We start from the raw sequence: 16,477 nt of genomic DNA on the forward strand, positions 1-16,477 counted from the left end.
TGAAATTTTCTTATTAAACTGGATTATCTCACATATAAAAATAATCTAGTTACATTGCTCCCATAAGTGAAGCTCACAGTTTTGAAATTATTTTATAAAATTGAATTACCTCGCATATTAAATATTCCTGACACTGTTATCATTAAAGCTTTGATTAGTTTCGTGTAAAATTAGATTTGGTATAGAGTAATTTTTTGTTTTCTGTTCAAGAAAATATTGTGCCGGCTTTGTCTGTCCGTCCGCACTTTATTCTGTCCGCACTTTTTTCTGTCCGCACTTTTCTGTCCGCCCTCAGATCTACTGAGGCTAGAGGGCTACAAATTGGTATGTTGATCACCCACCCTCCACTCATCAGACATACCAAATTGCAGCCCTCTAGCCTCAATAGTTTTTATTTTGTTTAAGGTTAAATTTAGCCATAATCGTGCTTCTGGCGACGATATAGGATAGGCCACCGGGCCGTGGTTAAAGTTTCATTGGCTGCAGCTCATACAGCATTATACCGAGACCACCAAAAGATAGGTCTATTTTCGGTGGCCTTGATTATACGCTGTAGCGGCTGAACAGAAAACTTAATTGCTCCGAAGTTTCGTGTAGAATTACTTCGCTAGATCCTCAGTCTCATAAAATTAGTCTTCGTACATAATTAAATATCCCAACAAATTAAGTTTCGTAGGAAATTAATATTCGGCTACTAACCGTGACATGAGTATACTTGAGGAAAAATATTGCTGGAAAATGACGCGAGTTGAGAGGGCCTCTTTCCTCTCTTCAATCCTTGCCTCCACTTCCCAAACCCGAGAAGGAGAGAGAGAGAGAGAGAGAGAGAGAGAGAGAGAGAGAGAGAGAGAGAGAGAGAGAGAGAATGTCCTGGAAGAAGGGAAGGTGTATCAAGTGGAAAAAAGAAAGTAGGCTTTTATTTCATCTTGTTTTTTTTCTTACAGTTTTCTTACAGTTCGTTCGGGTTGCCCCAGGTCCCTCAAAGAGAGAGAGAGAGAGAGAGAGAGAGAGAGAGAGAGAGAGAGAGAGAGAGAGAGAGAGAGAGAGAGAGAGAGAGGGAAGGTGTATCAAGTGGAAAAAAGACAGTAGGCTTTTATTTCATCTTGAGAGAGAGAGAGAGAGAGAGAGAGAGAGAGAGAGAGAGAGAGAGAGAGAGAGAGAGAGAGAGAAAAAATGTCCTGGAAGAAGGGAAGGTGTATTAAGTGGAAAAAAGAAAGTAGGCTTTACTTCATCTTGAGAGAGAGAGAGAGAGAGAGAGAGAGAGAGAGAGAGAGAGAGAGAGAGAGAGAGAGAGAGAGAATGTTCTGGAAGAAGGGAAGGTGTATGAAGTGGAAAAAAGAAAATAGGCTTTTATTTCATCATGAGAGAGAGAGAGAGAGAGAGAGAGAGAGAGAGAGAGAGAGAATGTCCCGGAAGAAAGGCAGGTGTATCAAACGGAAAAAAGAAAATAGGTTTTAGATCATCTTGTAACAGAGAGAGAGAGAGAGAGAGAGAGAGAGAGAGAGAGAGAGAGAGAGAGAGAGAGATAAATAACGATCAACGGAGAAGTGATGACTCTCGCGTGTGTTTGTGGGGCCCTGTGAAACTTGGTTGGTGTTTGTGGTAGAGGCGGCGGCTGGGTTTCGAGGTCTACCTTTAAAAGGCTTCGCGCGCGCGGCAAAGCTCCTCGCTTGTTTACATTCGGCTTCGGAAGGTTATCGAACGTAATTGCGCCGCTACGTTAAGTGATTTGGCGTGTCATGAGAGTGGGATATCACTTGAACGATGCCAGCAGGGGTTGATTAATGTTTTAAAGGGGAACACAAGAAGTTTGCGGGGGGAGAGGATTTGGGGAGGGGGAGCTACGTCTTTGATGTTTGCCAAATGAAAGTTTGATGAGGAGAATTTGCGTTGAATTTGCTTTTCATTTGGGATGGGGTGCTAATCTACTCGGACGTGACAAAATTTTTGTGGGGAGCAAGAGTTGGGGGTAATCAAACTGGTTCTGACGAAATTTAGGAGGTATTTAGAAACTGGATTTCGTTATAAAAACCACTATTTGAAAACCTATAACTTTATCCATTTATTAGCCTTTGAAATTCATTTTTAAATTTTTGTGCAACTTTCTCTCTTCAATTTGGTTTACTTTCATTTGGAAGGTAGGTGCTCGGTAACGCCAGCAAGTTTAGATAGAGTTTTGTGTGGAATTAGTCTTTGTAGATTTAGGCTGTGGGTTTGCAAATATGAGTTCAGATGTAAAATGCAAATTACCAGTTGCATTGACACACCTACACACGAACACACACACAGACACACACATATATACACACACACACACACACACACACACACATATATATATATATATATATATATATATATATATATATATATATATATATATATATATATATATATCTATACACACACTTCGTTTCATTTAGATGGAGAAGGTTAAGTTTCATCTCATTAACTGAGCAATAACTGATAATCTTACATAACCCACTCATTAATCTCATTTACCATAACATACACGTGAACAAGTCGTATATTTCTGTTGGCAAAGTGAATATTTGAATACAAAACGACCATATCGAAGGCAACACTTTCTTTCACATTATAATGGCGCCATCTGATAATTTTTTTTTTAAGAAGAGAGAGAGAGAGAGAGAGAGAGAGAGAGAGAGAGAGAGAGAGAGAGAGAGAGAGAGATAATGTACTTAAAAGAGGGAAAGTGTATCAAACCGAAATAAGAAAGAGGGTTTTATTCTATCTTGAGAGAGAGAGAGAGAGAGAGAGAGAGAGAGAGAGAGAGAAACTTCGGGGTCGTTTGATCTATTCACATCCTCTGTAGGTCTCGTCTCTTGAAGCTGTGACCCTCATTCCTCTGAATGTGGATTGCGTGTAAGTGTGTGTGTGTGTGTGTGTGTTTGTGTGTGTATGTGTGTGTAAAACGTGTTTACTGTTGCGTGGGGGCGTGCGTCTGCTTGTGTGTGTGTGTGTATATAAGTGTGTTCTATGTGTGTGTTTGACCGTGGGAGCTAGCGACTAAGTTTGAGTTCATAGTATAAGCGCAAATTAAAATTATAAGCGAAAAACCAGGATTATTTCATTATAAAAAATGTATTCGTATTTTCCTTATATCGAATATAAAAAGCCAAATATTTACTTGTTTACAAAACCTTAAATATAAATAAGTATAACCTTAAACCAGCGAGTTCAATCATGATTAATAATTAGTTAATTTGGGAAAGAAATCAACTGAAAGAAAAAAATTCACGATTAAATACAAAAAATATATAAATATAAAAATATGAATACAAGGAAAACAAAACCTATAGTTATATATATAATATATATATATATATATATATATATATATATATATATATATATATATATATATATATATATACAGTATATGTATATATATATATATATATATATATATATATATATATATATATATATATATATATATATATATATAAAATATATATATTGAATATATATATATATAAATATATATATATATATATATATATATATATATATATATATATATATATATATATATATAAATAATAAATACATATATCTCAAAATTAAGATTGAAAACGTAAACAAAATATAGAGTAAATACTGTCATACGAGAAACACTTAAAAATAAAAAAACCGAATAGCTAAAATAAACGATATATATATATATATATATATATATATATATATATATATATATATATATATATATATATATATATATATATATATATATATATATATATATATCATATTAAGAATGAGACCGATTGATAAACACAAGCAAAGCAAATAGTAAATAAAAAAAACTATAAATACAGCAACACATTAAACTACAACATACCGACCAATCAGCAGAAACTTTTCAAGCGTCATCAGCGAAGATTTGCATCACCTGACGACGAGACCAATCTGTTAATTGTCACGACCTCTTCGTAGTCCCACTTGGCTCTGCTCTCTCTAAGGACTCCGGATTAATGTCGTGGAGCCTTGTTTGACTGGAGGAGAGAGAGAGAGAGAGAGAGAGAGAGAGAGAGAGAGAGAGAGAGAGAGAGAGAGAGCACCTGATGGAAAGGAAAACAAACATTCACGCAAATTTCTGTGCCGGTATCGCTCGCTCAGTGATCAAGCTGAAGAGAGAGAGAGAGAGAGAGAGAGAGAGAGAGAGAGAGAGAGAGAGAGAGAGAGAGAGAGAGAGAGAGAGAGAGAGCTCCTGATGGAAACGAAAAACAAACATTCACGAAAATTTCTGTGCCGGTATCGCTCGCTCAGTGATCAAGCTGAAGAGAGAGAGAGAGAGAGAGAGAGAGAGAGAGAGAGAGAGAGAGAGAGAGAGAGAGAGAGAGAGAGAGAGAGAGAGAGAGAGAGAGAGAGAGAGCTCCTGATGGAAACGAAAAACAAACATTCACGAAAATTTCTGTGCCGGTATCGCTCGCTCGGTGATCAAGCTTAGAGAGAGAGAGAGAGAGAGAGAGAGAGAGAGAGAGAGAGCACCTGATGGAAAGGAAAAACAAACATTCACGCAAATTTCTGTGCCGGTATCGCTCGCTCAGTGATCAAGCAAGAGAGAGAGAGAGAGAGAGAGAGAGAGAGAGAGAGAGAGAGAGAGAGAGAGAGAGAGAGAGAGAGCTCCTGATGGAAACGAAAAACAAACATTCACGAAAATTTCTGTGCCGGTATCGCTCGCTCGGTGATCAAGCTTAGAGAGAGAGACAGAGAGAGAGAGAGAGAGAGAGAGAGAGGGAAATGATGCATGCTATAGATATGCAGTTTCATTCTCCGGGCGCCGAAAGAATCGCAGCGAAAAATAATTGCATTTCAAGTCGATGTTTTACCGCTTAAATGAGGTGAAATGAGAAACATGAATATTTATACAATGACAAGTGTTCTCTGGTCATTACAATGACGAGAGAAGACAATTACTGTAATTCCTGTCTTGGGATCTTCAAGTTATTTCCCTTGTTATTGCGTAATTATTTTGTACTTTATGAAATCAATTAATAGGTTATGTAAACAAAAAAGACCAATCCACGATTATGTATACAAAACAGAAGAATAATTCACAGGTATGTAAGAATAAAAATTAGATTAATCCACAAGTTTGTATACAAAAAGATGATTATCCATAGGTAAGTATGTATACTAAAAGATGAATATCCATAGGTAAGTATGTATACAAAAAGATGATTATCCATAGGTAAGTATGTATACAAAAAGACGATTATCCATAGGTAAGTATGTATACAAAAAGATGATTATCCATAGGTAAGTATGTATACAAAAAGACGATTTTCTATAGGTAAGTATGTATACAAAAAGATGATTATCCATAGGTAAGTATGTATACAAAAAGATGATTATCCATAGGTAAGTATGTAAAAAAAAAGAGAGATTAATCTACAGGTAAGAATATAAAAAATAAATCCACAGGTATGTAAGTAATAAAGAAGATTAATCCACACGCAAAAAAAGAAGATTAATCCACAGGTAAGAAAAAAATGAGATTAAATCCACAAGTATGCATACCAAAAAGATGATTATACATAGATATGTATGTAAAAAAAGAAGATTAATCTACAGGAATATATAAAAAAATTAATTCACAGGTATGTAAGTAATAAAGAAGATGAATCCACGCGAAAAAAAAAAATTAATCCATAGGTACATATACACAGTGAAGATTAATCCCACGTATGTATACAGATAAAGATTAATCCACAGTTATGTAAATATAAGCAATCCTAGCTCTACCCCCCAAAATAAAACACTTAAAAAACAAACAAAATGATGTATGAGCCGCGGCCCATGAAGCTTGAACCACGGCCCGGTGGTGGCCTGGTCTATATCGTTGCCAGACACGCGATTATGGCTAACTTTAACCTTAAGTAAAATAAAAACTACCGAGGCTAGAGGGCTGCAATTTGGTGTGCTTGATGATTGGAGGGTGGATGACCAACATAGCAACTTGCAGCCCTCGAGCATCAGTAGTTTTCAAGGTACGAGGGCGGACAGAAAAAGTGCGGACAGAAAAAAAGTGCAGACGGCAGGACAAAGCCAGCACAATAGTTTTATTTTCAGAAAACTAAAAAAAAAAACTAATAAAAATTTCGCCAAACGTCTCGCCAAAAGATATTCACAAACGAGTCCACAAAAAAGCAGGAAAAACAAAAAGGGATAATTTCCCTTGGGTAGGTCGTTAGCCGGAGGCTGCTGTCACGGTGCGCTGAGCCTAATAATGAATGAAATGAAATATTGCCCCCACCTGATGAAGGCCTGGTACTGAGATTAAGAGATTAATTTCTCTTGGCATTCGTCAACAAATTCTCGGAAATTTTTTTCCCTAACCCGCTGGAATTTGCGTTTAATGACGCAGTCAGGTGACGAGCATTAAGAAAAGCCCAATTTACAGTTGCGTAATGGCGTAATGGTGCGTACATTATCCTCCCTCGCGAGAGTGCAGGAATGTAGGAATGTTAATGATTGTTGCTAATGGATCAACTGCCTATGGCGGTGAAAACATTATTGGGAAAGAGTATCAGTTTCATTTTAGCCTCGTGACGTCACAGTTCGATTGCACAAGGGTTATTTTTCATTATTTCTCGAAAGTTATTTAGGATTATCCTGTGAAAATGATTTATTTCCACTTCGTTAAGTTTTAATGATTTTTATTATTTCTCAAAAGATATTTCGTTTCACTTCATTACGATTTAGTGACTAACTGCTTAAAAGTCCAGTTATGACTGACTGAGATACTCAGCGGAGTACCCCTATGCTAGAGCCAAAATATACAAAGTTGTGCTTGCATAAGTGTTAATGATAATTTGGTCATTTCGACAGATTACCAAATAGAGTTAAATGATGATGGATCACTGCTTTTTAAAGTCGGGGACAAAAAAAAAAAAAAAAAAAAAAACCCACACACACAGCAGTGACTCAGATCTACAGTCACACGAATACTGACTCAGACAGCTTTAAGGTAACTCTGTAGTGATTTTCCTCTTCTTGAAAGGCAAAGTAATAATCTGATAATAATAATAAGAGAGAGAGAGAGAGAGAGAGAGAGAGAGAGAGAGAGAGAGAGAGAGAGAGAGAGAGAGAGAGAGATGAAGTACTGATTCAGACAGATTTAAGTGAACTTTGAAGTGATTTTCCTCTTCTTGAAAAAAAGCAATACTTTACTAATGAGAGAGAGAGAGAGAGAGAGAGAGAGAGAGAGAGAGAGAGAGAGAGAGAGAGAGAGAGAGAGAGAGAGAACATGAAATACTGACTCAGACAGCTATAAGTGAACTTCCAAGAGATTTTCCTCTTCTTAGAAAGCAAAGCAATAATTTAATAATATGAGAGAGAGAGAGAGAGAGAGAGAGAGAGAGAGAGAGAGAGAGAGAGAGAGAGAGAGAGAGAGAGAGAGAGAGAGAGCCAACAGCACGTAACAAACCCCTAAAAATAGATATAATTCCCTAGGGAAAAACCTAGTCGATTCCAGCCTCAGAAAGTCAACACGACCGGAGAACCAAACTCCCAGTCTCATGCTCTGTAAGTTATTCAGTCATTCCAATCCGTCACCAAGTCTAGACACCTCTCTGCCTTTACAAGTCGTCAATTCACACCCGAGACAAACGCCCTCTGAAGCAGTGTCCCCAAAGGACCGAATTTTCATCACGATCGATGGATTCCGTAAAATATGGAGACGGTCGATCGCATTTGATTGCTGATGAGACCCGGTTTGAAAGTAGTTTAAAACATACTGTGTGTGTGTGTGTGTGTGTGTGTAGAGCTTTTGGGAATATGAAAATATTTCTTGATATGTAAAGCTGGTTGCTTGGTCCTTTTTGGATCATACGTGGTTTATGTATATATATGTGTGTATGTATACGTGTGTGTATGTATGTCCTTCCTGATATATAAATCTGGTTACTTGCCTCCTTCCAGATCATACGTGGTATATGTGTATGTGTGTACATACATCCGTATACCTGCTGTGTTTAGAGAGTTGGTAACTTACCATGTATCTTTTCTGAATTTGAGTGGAACTGATCTTAATATTACTTGTCTCGCATTAAATTTTACTCACACGTACAGAATGCATACAAATTATTTGTATGGCGGGGGAAGGGTTATAAGTATCACTGTAGCAGTAATCATTTTGTTCTCTCTCTCTCTCTCTCTCTCTCTCTCTCTCTCTCTCTCTCTCTCTCTCTCTCTCTCGAACCATCCTCTGTGCCTCTGTAAGGGTAATGGCTCAATGTTTAAAAAATTATATATATGTGCGTGCGTGTGTGTGTGTGTGTGTGTGTGTGTGTGTGTGTGTGTGTGTGTGTGTGTGTGTGTGTGATCTCCCATATCTGTATTTTTCGTACATTAAAAAAATGGGACCACTTTGGGGAAAATATGTAACCTCTTCATTATAACTTCAAAACTTTCATATGAGTTTTCATTTTTTTTCCTTTTTTGTCAAAGTCTCATTATAAAGTTCCGCATTTTTCTCCCTTTTGGAAAATTCATTTGTTATGTAGTAAAGTCGTTGCTTTATACGTAGAGGGGAAATTTGCATATCCGAGTCAGAACACCCAAAGAACTTGATGCTTTATTTTACTAAGAAAAAAAATATTCAAGGGTCTGCAGTATGGTGGGTCAGTGTCTAAAAAAACCATTTTACAAAACGTGATGTAGATTCTGTTATGTTTACATTACTAAAAAAGAAGGCTTTTTCCTCCTACAGGAAGTTTTATGAGATAGTTTTTATATTAAATGGACATCCACACCTGACATCACTTTGACTTAGCTTTTTTTTATTAAATGGACATCCACACCTGACACCACTTTGACTTAGTTTTTTTTTTTTATTAAATGGACATACACACCTGACACCACTTTGACTTAGTTTTTTTTATTAAATGGACATCCACACCTGACACCACTTTGACTTAGTTTTTTTTTATTAAATGGACATCCACACCTGACACCACTTTGACTTAGTTTTTTTATTAAATGGACATCCACACCTGACACCACTTTGACTTAGTTTTTATTAAATGGACATCCACACCTGACACCACTTGACTTAGTTTTTTTATTAAATGGACATCCACACCTGACACCACGTTGACTTAGTTTTTTTTTATTAAATGGACATCCACACCTTTTGACTTAGTTTTTTTTTTTTTATTAAATGGACATCCACACCTGACACCACTTTGACTTAGTTTTTTTTATTAAATGGACATCCACACCTGACACCACTTTGACTTAGTTTTTTTTATTAAATGGACATCCACACCTGACACCACTTTGACTTAGTTTTTTTATTAAATGGAAATGGACATCCACACATCCACTGACACCACTTTGACTTAGTTTTTTTATTAAATGGACATCCACACCTGACACCACGTGACATCCACTTTGACTTAGTTTTTTTTTATTAAATGGACATCCACACCTGACACCACTTTGACACATCCACACCTGACACCACTTTGACTTAGTTTTTTTTTTATTAAATGGACATCCACACCTGACACCACTTTGACTTAGTTTTTTTTAAATGGACATCCACACCTGACACCACTTTCACTTATTCAGCGGTGGTTGAGTAAAGGATGCTAATCATTTTGGCCATTTAATTAATTTTCGTATACGAATTTATTATTTGCTCAAGTGTATAACGGCATTAAGAAATTTTACGTTAAATACACCCCAACAGTGGAAAGACTGTTTTTACCTACATGCCCCAGTCTGCCAATCATTTGGACCCACGAAAATCTCACATTAGGAACAAAAACGCTTTTTTTCCCCCTCTCCATTCAGACACCACTTGAGGTGGACTTACCTTCCTTATCAGAAAATTTAGTAACTGAATATTATTTCAACTTTCTTCTGAGTCGTAACAGAACAGAAAACGAGGAAGTGCTAGCTATTTAAAAAAAGAAAAATAACACTTACTTGTTTTTGTAATTCTTGAATTTGTCTGATGAAAAAAAGCCATTTATTGATAAATGAGATTATTTCCACTTTTCATTTATAAACTGGGATACACAAACCGAACTTTTCTATAAATCACGAAAAATCAGCGTTCTATCAATGTGCAAACATTTGCAAATTTTCATATTTTCACAGATAATTGAAATTAAACTGTTTAATGTAGCTGAAGAGACAGTACTCTGAATGTTGCATGACCTAAGTATGTGAAAAATTATCACCTCAGAGTATAAAGATAAGAGTATCATGCCACAAAGAATTAAAATAATAACATTTTATCCATGTGAACACATTTTCAGATTCTCACATTATTTAAATGAAATCGTCGAACACAATTTAAAAGACTGGACCCCTGAATGTTGAACGACCTAAGTATGTGAAACAGTATCACCTCAGTTAACGCCCACTATAATCAAAGAACATAATGATGATGATGATTTGTTTTAAAGATGACAGGTTGCAATGCGAGCTCCGAATGTTCTCTAATAAGAGAGTGAACAGAGATGATTAATCTTATTTCAGTAATTAATGATAATGGCCTCAGACTGAGTTATTAACACTATTAATACTAAGGATTTTTTAAACTCGTAAATGAATCATTATAAAATATCCCCTCTTTCCCCATAAGAGGTTTAATTAATCTAATTTATCATACGACCGAAAAAGTCTTGAAAAAAACCCTGATGTTTATATAATTTATTTTTTTTTTATTTTTAACATGAATTAAAGACATCACTCAAGAGCTGCGTGAACGAATAAAGTATTAAAAAGTTACTTTCAAGATCATCTGTTCAAATCAGGATTGAAAATAGATGAAATGACATTGCTTAGAATTGTGTTCGTTTGTGAGGAACATACATAGATTATTTCTAAACATATTCATAGTCCCGTAAGGAAATTGAAAAATAATTTGGATATTGTTCAGTATTATAAAGTTTATAGGCAAATATTACAAATATTTCCTAGATATGCAATAACGAATTTGTTCTACTTCTGTGAATAGTGATCATGTTATCATTTTTTTTCTAAAACAACAAAATAAATTGAACATGTAGTACCAGGATTGCAATAAATAATATACTACATACAAAACTACAATGAAACAAGGGTCACATTATTAATTTTTCTTTATCGTGTATATTTGATGAAAAAAGTCTCTGATTGGTCATTTTCTTTTTCAGTCCAGGGAACGTTGTTTTACACTTTTCAATTCATTATTCACCCATTTACTCTCTTACACTTAAAATACAGAGGTGATAACCAATTCCCATTGATGTTTATTCTGTACAACGAAAAATTGTTCTAATTTTTCAATAGCCTGAATCAAGCTATAGCATTAGATTACTTCTCATAGTATTGATTAATGTCCCTTTAAACAATGGCTATAAGGGAGAGAAAGAGATGGAGAGAGAGAGAGAGAGAGAGAGAGAGAGAGAGAGAGAGAGAGAGAGAGAGAGAGAGAGAGAGAGAGAGATTAACTATCCCCACAGGGACTATTTGACCTGGGGCAATGTCTTTCTTGAACATTTAGTGACTGAGGAACAGGAAGTGAAAATTACAGAGAAGAGAAAGAGAGAGAGAGAGAGAGAGAGAGAGAGAGAGAGAGAGAGAGAGAGAGAGAGAGAGATTAACTATCCCCACAGGGACTATATGACCTGAGGCAATGTCTTTCTTGACATAAAGAGTATTTAATGACTGAGGAACAGGAAATGAAAATTGCCCTGAGAGAGAGAGAGAGAGAGAGAGAGAGAGAGAGAGAGAGAGAGAGAGAGAGAGAGAGAGAGAGAGAGAGAGAAGAAATTAACTTCTCTCTGAGGTAACCTCTTTCTTGACATGACGAACATTTAATGATTAACGAACAGGAAATGAAAATACCCTGAGAGAGAGAGAGAGAGAGAGAGAGAGAGAGAGAGAGAGAGAGAGAGAGAGAGAGAGAGAGAGATTAACCAATCCCTGAGGCAATGTCTTTCTCGACATAAAGAACATCTAATGATTAAGGAACAGGAAATGAAAATTACCCTGGGAGAGAGAGAGAGAGAGAGAGAGTACGTTTCTCCTTCACTGAGGCGCCATTAACGACCAGTGGATAATTAAGATCGGACCATTTACCGGATTTAATGAATTGCGAGTTGAGTATTCTTCAAGACCTAAATCTCTGGCCTCTGGAGTAATGAAGACGAGGGCAGGTAAATACGTAAGGGGCTAATCAACGTTTACCTGGTCTAGAATTCGGTTGTTTTATAAAAATCTTATTACGAGTTTTTTATCTGAGGTTTGGGAAGCTCTGCTTTGGCATAAAACTGACAGTCAATTTTAAGTTAATGAAAAAAAATTTTTAAATCAGGTTTTTATTGAAACATTCAGCAATAGAGAACAACGAACACAGTTATATATATATACATATATATATATATATATATATATATATATATATATATATATATATATATATATATATATATATATATATATATATATATATATATATATATATATATATATATATATATATATATATATATATATATATATATATATATATATATATAAACTATACATAAATAAAAAAGGTCCAACAAAAAGCGAAAAAAATATAAAAAAATTAAATAATATTAACACGATGAAATATATGACCCTAAAACCAAATAAATAAATGTAAAAAATACAAATAAAAGTTGAAATAAAACAAGTAATAAATGCGCCGAAGTTTCCTCTGCGCAATCGAGTTTTCTGTACAACGTATAATGATGTATAAAACCATCAGCTATGACCGGTAGCGATTCAGTTGCTCCCCAGATGCGGTAGAGTGAGGAAGTTTCGCACACCTCCGGAAAGCACTGCCAGACGCAAGATCCACGGCTAACTTTTAACCTTAAATAAAATAAAAGCCACTGAGGCTAGAGGGCTACAATTTGGTAAGTTTGATGATTGGAGGTGGATGATCAACGAACCAATTTTCAGCCCTCTAGCCCCAGTAGTTTTTAAGATCTGAGGGTGGAAAGAAAAAGCGCTGACGGACAGACAAAGCCGGCACAACAGCTTTTACAGAAAACTAAAACGAAACATACCACCAGACAATAAACTGACCTGCAAAACTGCGTTAATCAAATCAACGACCATCAAGGGATAAAGCAATATGCGATCATTTGACGTTAATTAAACCTCCCACAGTGTTGCGTTAATCTCTGCTAATACAACAATGAACTGGTAAATTCCTAGAGGCGGGGATACTGACCAAATAAAATTCGACGCAAAACAATTTTACATAAATGGAAGACTGTTTTTATGTCGTGGATTCTCTATAAATTGGTGTAATCATGTAACAAATTCCACCCACGTCTCTCTCTCTCTCTCTCTCTCTCTCTCTCTCTCTCTCTCTTTTCTCATTTGTTAAAGTAAACCAATTTTCTCTTGCCTCCCGTATAATCATGTAATTCAAATTTCACTCTGCCCCCGTTCTCTCTCTCTCTCTCTCTCTCTCTCTCTCTCTCTCTCTCTCTCTCTCTCTCTCTCTCTCTCATTTTTCATTTCTTAAAAAAATCGGATAATTTTTTGTCTTGTACAGTCACAACACAAACTCCTCTCTCTCTCTCTCTCTCTCTCTGATTTACCTTTGTGCTTAAAAAAAAAATTTCCTACCGATATTTGAGATATTGCTCGCACACTTTAAAATTCCTCTTAATGGACATGGTATTTACAATTACGACCCGAGTTTCATTATCTCGCAGTCGTAAATGAGGTTAGACTCGTAAAGAACTAGCCATTAAGAATTCCATCCTTTCTTTCTGGGGGCTATTAAAACGGAGCGAGAGCTGATTTAAATTCTGGAAGGACAGCTATTGCAAATGGAATCACCTTACGGTTCCATTTATACTGATAGGAAAGTTATATAATTTTTATTGGCGGTTTTTATGTCGTCATATATATAGATATCCCGTTTTCTGTACTTGACTTTTTTGGGCGATTATCATATTATGGACATGGAAAATTGTTTTTATGTTACATACACACACACACACACACACACACACACACACACACACACACACACACACACACACACACACACATATATATATATATATATATATATATATATATATATATATATATATATATACATACATACATACATATATCCCTTTTTTAGTGCTTAATTTTAGAGAGTGAGTATTAGGTTAAGGACATGGGAAATTATTAGATATCTTTTTATCTTGTTATTTTGAAAAGGTAACTTGAGCTGATGAAGTAAATTTGTTATTGTACATGATTTCATTTATTTTTCCTTTCTCTTTTGTTGGTTTTTATTATGCAAGGTACACTTATAAGACAATTCTTTGCAGGGAGCATATGAATATCTAAAGTGTCCTACAAAATTATAATAAAAATTTTTTTGCAAAAACGAATAATGATTTTTTTTAAGCATAAGAAAAGCATGGACGGATATTTTGGTGTGTATAAAATACATTCGTGTACAATAAAATACCACTACTGCTGCTACTCTCTCTCTCTCTCTCTCTCTCTCTCTCTCTCTCTCTCTCTCTCTCTCTCTCTCATCCATTTCAACATCTGCTCTATCTGGAACCCTCGTTAAAAGTCATCATTTGAGACAAAGAGATAAATTTCTTATTGAGGTTCAAGTAACCTTTGGAAAACTGAAATACTGAATAGTGATATTTTTTTCATCAATAACGATATACTGAATAGTAAGGTACTCTGAACTACACTGAATAAAATATACACTAAACTAACCTCCATTCAGCTGCGGTACCCCTGGATCTGTATATATGAACACTGAGCACAGAGAGAGATTCTAAGCTTGATATCTGACGGGTATCATTAATGAATGTGACTTTTAAAACGAGGAACAAGAGACCAGCGCTGATTTTATTCAACGTAGTTCATTTTGTGTTTATTTTTGTGACAGTGTATTTACGACGACCACTTGATTTTGTGAGTTAAATCTTATATAAAAGCTGAACAGTCTCCCTGAGGATGTTACGCAATTAGAACCTCCAATGTTCAAGCAGAGATGCAATGCGTTGCTACCCTAAAATAATTCTCCTTGTACTTTCATCATTTAATTGCATTTTAATCTATTAATTTGTTTATATATATATTTTTTTTCAATTCGATCTCTTCTTTCTGTATTTCATATTACCTTCTGTCATTTCTCTCAAATGAACACCATATTCTTTGGAAGCCTAATTCCATGTCAATGGCCCCTGAATAGGGTTCATCTTCTGAATAATAATAATAACTGAAAATAGAAAGGGAAAGGAAACATTATAAGTTTGAGAGAACATTCAGAAATTAACCAAACAAAACTCCAACAACATATAGGTATTAAAACGTTTGGAGCAACTGGGACTCAACTTATGAAATCCTTCCAAATTTGGCATCGAAAAAAAATGAGTACATAAATAACAATCAACTGAAAGAATGCAAATGCAAAAAAGAGTAAAAAACAGAAAGGGAAAGACCAGTGGATAACAGCGAACAACAGACAAATCGACAGCTGCGTCGAGTAAAAATTTTAACCGTGGTCACTTTATTATTCCATCGCTGTCACGGGATATTCCGTAAAATTGCATTGAGACTGCCAGCTCTCTCTCTCTCTCTCTCTCTCTCTCTCTCTCTCTCTCTCTCTTTAGTCCGGGATATTTATATTGCATAACTCTCGCTGGGGCCTTTGAATGTGTAAGCCGCCAAAAAAAAATCCAGTCAATCAACAAGGCGCCGAACCGAACAGTGAGGCGACATTTCAATCGGGATTCCAAATAAACGAGAGAGAGAGAGAGAGAGAGAGAGAGAGAGAGAGAGAGAGAGAGAGAGAGAGAGAGAATTAGTGTAACAAGATGATATGAGACACATAATAATCCAGTTTCTTCAACAAGAGAGAGAGAGAGAGAGAGAGAGAGAGAGAGTTAAAATCTGGTGTTAAACAATTTAGGTAATTATACAAACTGCAACGAGAGAGAGAGAGAGAGAGAGAGAGAGAGAGAGAGAGAGAGAGAGAGAGAGAGAGAGAGAGAGAGTTTGTGCTATATGATTATATGAGAGACAAGAAAATGTATATATTACATGTGTTGAATCTCATCATTGTATCCTACTTATATCTCAAAATACATTAAATAACTATGACCCCCTTAATAACAATGCAACCAATAACGAGCAACCTCATCCCCGTCTCTAAAGGTAACTGCAAGCAAGTGACCTTGACTTTGATCTCGAAATAAAAGCATAAGAGGGAAAGTAATGACGTAAGCAACATGGCGGTTCCTTGGAGAGGAACGAGGGGTAAAATGCATAACTCAGAAAGGGGCTCCTGAAGCCATATTGCTGTTTGTGTTATGATAATGAAATGATTTCACTCGGAAGTCGGAATATTTTCTCGAGTAACAAAGGGATCTCACAGAAAAGACATTGGCGGAGGGAAGGCATTGCTACAAAGGACGACTTAAAAATAAATCGAGAGAGA

Source organism: Macrobrachium rosenbergii, chromosome 22 (genome assembly GCF_040412425.1).
Source record: "Macrobrachium rosenbergii isolate ZJJX-2024 chromosome 22, ASM4041242v1, whole genome shotgun sequence".
Lineage (NCBI taxonomy): Eukaryota > Metazoa > Arthropoda > Malacostraca > Decapoda > Palaemonidae > Macrobrachium > Macrobrachium rosenbergii.